The 8,209-nt window shown below is 37.9% G+C and overlaps 1 pseudogene; it reads left to right on the top strand.

The window, feature by feature from the left end:
• Window positions 1-1,712: 1,712 nt before the first annotated feature.
• LOC115521665 lies at window positions 1,713-1,994 on the top strand (annotated as a pseudogene).
• The last annotated feature ends 6,215 nt before the right edge of the window (window positions 1,995-8,209 follow it).

Below are 8,209 nucleotides of genomic sequence, written 5' to 3'. Positions count from 1 at the left end.
TAGGATGAAGATGCCTGCCTAAATTCAAATCTCTGCTCACTTTCTCCAAAAACCACACAGATACAAAAAGGGAGCAAATAAAACCATCCATCATCCATGCTTACAGAATAACTGGGAGACAAAGATTGTGACAAATTGCAACTTATATGTAAGTAGGGTAGAAGCATCCAAAGCTGGAGAACCACTCTAAGGCTGGGGCCACAGCAAAAACAAGGAGGCGAGAGTGGGATACAGAAGCAACAGAACCCACCAAGATATAACATCACTTTCAGAAGAAGAAAGTTCCAGCAGGCCTGGAAGAATGACAGAACAGAGATAAGACCTGCTGGATCAGAGCACTGGCTCCAAGAGAATTGAAGACAAGGGGCAGAAAAGTGCACAGGAGCGGATGCAGCAGTCCTGGAAGAGGTATGGCCTCTGGGGGAAGGTAGGGCACTTGGCCCCCCGGGGGCATCCCTTGGAGGCCAGGTGGTAAAGAGAAAGTAGCAACAAGTGTTCAAATTAAGGAAAACTAAGAAACCAAAGAGAATCAGGACCAGAAGACATACCAACTTGCTTCTCTGTGAAGAGAAAATTGTACTTTCGGTCCAACAGAATAAGGCATTCTCAAACCAGAAATGTTAGTGAACCACTCAAATCTCTCACCTCTGCACAGGGAATCAAGGTGATACAACGTAACTTTAAACCTGTAACAGTCCAGAGAACACAGTCCTCATGAACCTTCCCTTAGGAATCTACTAGAAGGTGAGCTTCATCCAGCCAGATATGAGCTGAGAAATTTCAGCAAAAAGACCTTTGGTGAGCACTGAAGATATTCAACATCTATACTTAATTGCAGATTTAGGACTACAATAAAGGTGGGGGAAAAGATTAAAGATAGAATATACCTGTTATGTATTCTGCCAGAATTTAAAAATGTAACTAAAGACATGGGAGGAGAAAAAAAGGGGAAAAAAGGGAAAAAAATGAAACACATTTTACTGTGTTTACACAGTTTACACAGTTTTACTATGTTTACATTTACTGAATACTGAATAGTGAAAAGAGGATATTGTTTTAAGCTGACAAATCAGTTAGAAGAAGCCTAAAAAAGGAATTAAAGGGACTAAGGTAATAAACGTAATCATTAGGAAAAAAAAAAGAAATATTCCTAAACCAAATTAAATACTTTCTACTCCAGACCCCTGAAAAAAGAAAGGCAAGGAAACAGACCACATGGTGAAACATAGTATCTATAACAATATATACAGTAAATATAAAAAAATATGGGGCGCCTGGGTGGCGCAGTCGGTTAAGCGTCCGACTTCAGCCAGGTCACGATCTCGCGGTCCGTGAGTTCGAGCCCCGCGTCAGGCTCTGGGCTGATGGCTCAGAGCCTGGAGCCTGTTTCCGATTCTGTGTCTCCCTCTCTCTCTGCACCTCCCCCGTTCATGCTCTGTCTCTCTCTGTCCCAAAAATAAATAAAAACGTTGAAAAAAAAATAATAAGAGTTGATTATTGATGTGACCAAACATATCAGTCACATTAATATATATAAATAAGCTTGATTAACTTGTTAAAGAGATTTTCAGATTGACTCACAAAGTAAAGCCCAACTCTATGCTACATACCATCAACATACTTAAAGAGGTTCAGGAATGTTAAAGAGTTGGACACAGTTTTATCAGGCAAATATAAGTAATAAAAATGTAGGGTGCCCTAGGATCCTTGCAACCCCGCTGGCATGTCTCAGGCTGACTTTGACAAAGCTGGTGAGGATGCTAAACACCCCAAGACCAAGTCAGCAGATAATGAGATGACGTTCCCCTACAGCCGCTACAAACAAACAACTGCAGATGACACAAACAGCGTGGCCTGGGCTGTCGGATCTCAAAGGCAAGGCCAGGTGGGATGCCTGGAATCAGCTAAAAGGGACTTCCAAGGAAGATGCCATTAAAGCTTACATCAACAAAGTAGAAGATCTAAAGAAAAAATATGGAATATAAGCCACTGGATTTGGCTGTCAGCAGTGCATTTCATTTAAACTAATACAATGCCTTGTTTTTCTACTACTGCAGACGACATGAACTAATGAAAATAACCAGTTAACCTAGATCCTGAAGACTGTACAGAATATGGCTCTAACAGAGTAGAGCTGAAATGGTTATTGACCTTTGTTGAGTAGTTTTTATCTATAGATCTAAGGTGCATCTGTTTCAGTAAGTAAAAAAAAAAAAAAAAAATTTTTAATAAAAATAAATTAATGCAGGGTTGATATCTTGATATTGGACGAAGTATAAATCATCACAAAAAGCATTAAATGAAACAAGGAAAGATAAAGGTCATGCTTCATAACAAAGATAGTATTTTTAAATAGCCATAAACACTACCACCACATTTATAAAACAGAAAGTCCAGGAAATGCCAGGAGAGACAGTTAGAAACAAAATAATAATAGAAGACTTGAATGTATCAATCCCAGACCAAGAAAATCAAGTGAATAAAAATAAAGGAAGGATATAAAACACTTTTCACACCATGAATAAGTGTGATCTTATGAAGCTATATTGAATTTTACCACCAATAACAATTTACATACCTTTTTCTCAAAGGCATATGGAAGATTCACATAAATTAATCATGTTATATCACATAGAAAACCTCATTTTCATAATACAGACATAATTCAAATGACATTCTCTGATTAGAGTATAATATTAATAGAAATTAATAACAACATTTCTAAAGTGTCTTTTCTAGCTGAAAATGTAAAACTTGCTACTGAACAACTCTGGTAAAGGAAAAATGCTAAATTAAGTTTCAGAATTTCTTTTAAAAATAATGATAATAAAAACAGAATGTATGGGATATGATTAAAGCTGCGACTAAAGAGGAATTCATAGCCTTAAACACTTACATCAATAAAAATAAAGAATGAAAAGAAATGAATTAAAATCCCAACCTGAAGTCCTTGGGAAAAACAAAGACACAAATGTGGTAAAGCACAAGAAAGGAAATGGTAAAAATAAAGCAGAAATTAACTATCAGAAAAAATATTAGAATTAATAAGTTAAAATGCTGTTTCTTAGGAGTGGAAATCACTTGGTAACTTATTTAGGGATAAAAAGCAGAGGCGGGGAGGCGTGCCTGGGTAGCACAGTCGTTTAAGCGGTTAAGCATCCGACTCTTGATCTCAGTCCAGGTCATGATCTCACAGTTTGTGAGTTCAAGCCCTGCATCAGGCTCATGGTGCAGAGCCTGCTTGGGATTCTGCCTCTCCCTCTGTCTGTCTCTCCCCTGCTTGTGCTCTCTCTCTCTCTCAAAATAAATAAATAAACTTAAAAAAAAAACTTTTTAAAGGGTGGGGGGGAAGCATAATACACACAATAAGAAATAATCACTGAAAGAGAAGTAGTTAAAACACTAAAGAGACTATTTTGTACAGTTCTATGCAAATAATACAGAGATGAAATAGTAATTTCCCAGTAAGTTTAATTGATCAAAATTGATCCCATTAAATATAGGTGGCTTAAGTACACTAACTTCCATGGGGAAAAAATATTAGAAAAAATTATAAAAACCCCACCTCCTTAAAAAGGCCTCAGGCCCAAATGGCCTCACAGGAGAGTTCTACCAAACCTACAAATACCAGATAATTCTAATTATGCTTAAATTCTTCCAGAACATAGAAAAAGAAAGAATACTTCCAAACTTGTTTTTTTTTTTTTAAATAAAGCAAGTAGAACAGGGCTAATTAAGCCTAATGAAGATACCAGAAAAGCATAGTTGAATTGCTTACCACTACAAACATAAGACATTAGACATTGTTCGTTCCCAGCCCCAAGGCTGGGGAAGGGATTAGTAATGGAGAGCCCTGAGGTCAGCTGCCCACAAGCACTAGGTATCTACACTGCCCTTGTTTGCCCTGCTGGGGATAACCTGAACCAGGTGTCAGTTGCTGCAGGCACAGGGCCAGCCTGGCCTTGCAAATTCCAAAGGAAATGAAGGGAGAAGATTTTTTTTAAATGTGTTCTTTATTTTTGAGAGAGAGAGACACACACACAGAGCGTGAGTGGAGGAGGGGCAGAGACAGAGAGGGAGACACAGAATCCGAAGCAGGCTCCAGGCTGTGAGCTGTCAGCACAGAGCCCAATGCAGGGCTCAAACCCCTACACTGTGAGATCATGACCTGAGCTGGAGCCAGACGCTTAACTGACTGAGCCACCCAGACGCCCCAAGGGAGAAGTTTTTACTTTAGCCTCCTACAACCAGGCTGAGCTGCCTCCTGCCCCAGGCCAGTGCTACGGTTCCACATGGGTTCAAACCACTCTCTCTCCCTCATCCGTCAACTCAAGGGTTTCTCATGGTTTCCTCCATTTTTCCCTCCCTTGTTCCTCTGGGGTGGATTTGAGAAGGGGGAGGGGAAGAGCCAGCAGTCCCACTAGGTCCACCTCTTGGGTGGAACTGAGCTCCAGCAGAGAAAGGACATTTGATGGGTTTGACTAAAACTCAGAATTCTCGAAAGGATGTGCTGGAAGATAAAGCTAGCAAGTAATTTCAAAATTATGAAGGCAGCGAATGATCTGATTTGGGCTCTAAACTAGATTTGATAGATCCCTGAATGTTTTCCAGCAAAGGAAGACTTATTAAGACAGTGTTATAGAAAGATCAATCCAGTGATAACCATTTAGGGGGATGTTGCAGTATCTAGAGTCCCATCCTAGTCAAAGTACAGGCCCCAAGCCAACAGCATCGGCCTCACCGGCATCACCAGGAACTTGTTACAATGCAGACTCCCAGAACTATGGAGTCAGAGTCTGCGTTTTAATAAAATCTTCAGGAAATTTATGTGTACATTAAAGTATGAGAAGCAGTGCCTTAGGCATCATAAAATACCAGCTGAGAAAAGAAGAGTTGGATGCAGGAAAAATTGTATTTCAAAGATAGGGGTAAGGTTAGAGAAGACAGTAAGGTTTCAAGATTGGGTCGCAGGGAGTGTATGAGACCTGGCCCCAAGAACAAATTCATAATGACGTTGACTATGATTAATGGCTTACAGCTGCATCACCACCAATTTTCAAAATAATCTAAATTGTTAAATCATAGTAATATTTCAATTTGGAAAAAAATCATTAGAAATCCTGCTATTACTCTTTTGACTCTCGAAGATTTTACATGGCTTATGTTTTTAATGAAACTATCCATCTGATTTTCCATTTTCTTTTTTACAGTGTGGTAGATTTAGAGTCTTTCCCCAAAGTTCCCTTTGTCACTAACCTGGGCATTTTTCCAAGCCCAAAGATAGTAGTGAAAATTATAGGCTCTTCCTACATACTTTTCTTTTTTAAGCAACTAGAACTGGGTTCCATATTAGCAAGCCTCAATCTTTCCCTATTTGTAGAGGTTTTTTTTAAACATCTCCTTTTTTTTTAAGCACCTTCACAGTCCTGATCAAAACACAGAAGACTTCTTCAAAAGGAGCTAAATTCATTAGTGTGCAATTAAGGGAGTTGGTTTATATGGTTTATATAATTTCTTACTGAACATGCATGCAGCTTTGTAAATATCATGATAGAGAAATTTGAAAGCATCTTAAACAGTCAAGTGTTGAAAGAGCTACTCATTAATACAGAATGTCAATTTAGTTAATATAATATAAATAATATAGAAATAACAATATAGAAATAGAAATCATAATCAAGATAAAATGAGTCCCTCTGTGAAATACAAATGTACCACATCACCCTCAGCATGTTTTACCTCTCTGTTAAAGTTAAAATTAAGAAAATGCAGCTGTCTTCAGTAACAATCTGGCTCATTAAAAGACTAATATGTTTTTTAATAATAAAATAAAAATAAAAGTATTAAAAATAAAAGTACTCTTCATTAATTGGAATATATCACATATACAAATATAAGCAAAGAAGCGTATCACCTTCAGATTAGCAATAATTTTAAAAAAAGTCTCAGTGCTGACAAGGATGCAACAAAATAGGTACTATTTACATCAAAACTGGGAGTCTAAATTACCACAAACATTTTAGAAAGAAATAAAAAATTATCTGTTAAAATGAAAATGTCACGTACTTTTGACCCAGGAATCCTATTTTACTTTTAATATAGCTAACCAAAAAAAAAAAAAAAAAAAAAAAAAAAGCATCATTGTAGTGGTATTTCTATAGTGATGTTTATTGTAGTAGTATTTATAGTGATAAAAATAAAAACTGAACAATCAGCCCTCTGACACCCTCTCAATCTGAATAGATACCAGCCCTCCAGCTGTAAACATCTGTTGGAAACTGATAAATATCAGCTGTTTTTAAAGTTTAAATATGTAGACTCATTATATCTTTAAAAGAGTCCAAATATTTTACGTAAAAATGTTACACTACACGAAATCTAATATCCCACTAATGAATTTACCTTTGACAAACGATTCGGTTGTCCCTAAGAGCCTAGCTGCTAATGGATATGGCATCATAATATTTATGTGACAAAAAATAATACTAACAGTAGAATTTAACTGATTTACAAAACTGTTTTCACATACAGAACAAGAAATATATACATCTACTCTACAGATATTTATTAAATGCCTCCTACTTCCCAGATACTCCCCTACATTCTGAGCATGCTGCAAAACAGATTTGATGCTGGCTTTCAAGGAGCTCATGATCATGAGCAAGACAGACATCAATCAAATAAACAAACAGGTATGTACACAATTAGAAATTGTGAACAGGATGCTATGAAAGAAAATAATAAGGAGGGGTTTCATTCTATAGATTAGGAAGTTGGGAATGTGCACTCTGGGAACATGACATTTCATCTATTAGGGTTGAGAAGTCAGCCTTACAAAAGTAGGGAACAAGTCCTCCAGGCAAGTCAAGAAGTCTCTTATTTATTTATGAGACTGGCTTATTTTTTTAAAAATGAATCACAATGTCTAATTGGTACTTCATTAAAGCTCAATATTTACTTATTGAATCCAACCATGGATGCATGCTATTCCATCTCTCTTAGCAAAGGGCTATGTGTTGAATTTTGGTACAATGGGGCACGTGAGAAAAGCTAAAATATTTTGTAAGTGAGTACCACATATTTATTTGCAACTAACACACCGATTACAAAAGGCCTAAGGCATACATACAAAAATTGACATAATTAAACATATATGCAATTAACCCTTTATAGAGCTGTGTTTTTAATGGCTCCTGTCTCTTCTTTCTACGTGTCCATAATAGTCATAGTTCAAAACCTTCCTCTCCATATCATCTCTAACTACATGGAATGACTTCCATCTGGGAGAAAGACTTGTGAGGGCTCAAAGAGGTCTGAATCAGAATGAGTGAAGATCCTGTGCAGTTTGAAAAGTATTCCCCGGTTCTAGGGAGTAGATCCTTTTTCCCTTCCCTATTTAAGAATAAATAAGGTTTTATGATCACTGTCATGGAACTCAGTTCAACAAGTAGAGCATTCATTGTGTACATCCCCATACCATACCCAGCTCTGTAGGGGAATCCAAAAGCATGTTTTGTTTTGTTTTTGTTTTATATGAGAGAGAGAGAGAGAGAGAGAGAGAGAGAGAGAGAGAGAGAGTGTGTGTGTGTGTGTGTGTGTGCTTGAGAGCAGGGGAGGGGAAGAAGGAGAGGGAGAGAGAATGTTAAGCAGGCTCCATGCTCAGAGACTGTGAGCTCATATCTTGAGCCGAAACCAAGAGCTGGATGCTTAACCAACTAACCCATCCAGGCGTCCCCCATAGCATGTTTATTCTCAGCTCACTACAAGACATGTTCCATGGATCTTTGGAATCTGGCCTTCTAGTTACATTATTCAAGTGTTACTTTTCCTCTCAGACCTATTGTTAGCTAAGCTCTTTTGACCACAACTTCCTTTTATCTATCTTCTCCCTTGGCATTGGCACAAATGCCATAACCACAGTCCTGGACACTTTGCTTTCCTGGCTCATCTTCCTCTCTTTACCCTCTACATAGCTTTCCCCAAAGTTTCATAATTGGCCATTTAATGTGGGGTATCTCATACCCACTTAGAGTCTACCATCAAGCTCAGATGGGTCCCAAATCCTTATCTGCGGCCCAGATCTCTCTCCATACTCCACATTCTGATCTCCTACACTCTCCTCACATGACTTGGATGCCTTATGGACAGCTCATGATAGACCCAGACACTTTCACTTTGCCCTGGTTCTGTTCTTCCTCCTTCATTTCCT

Source organism: Lynx canadensis, chromosome C1, assembly GCF_007474595.2.
Source record: "Lynx canadensis isolate LIC74 chromosome C1, mLynCan4.pri.v2, whole genome shotgun sequence".
NCBI lineage: Eukaryota > Metazoa > Chordata > Mammalia > Carnivora > Felidae > Lynx > Lynx canadensis.
This window is presented reverse-complemented; position numbering and strand designations above follow the sequence as displayed.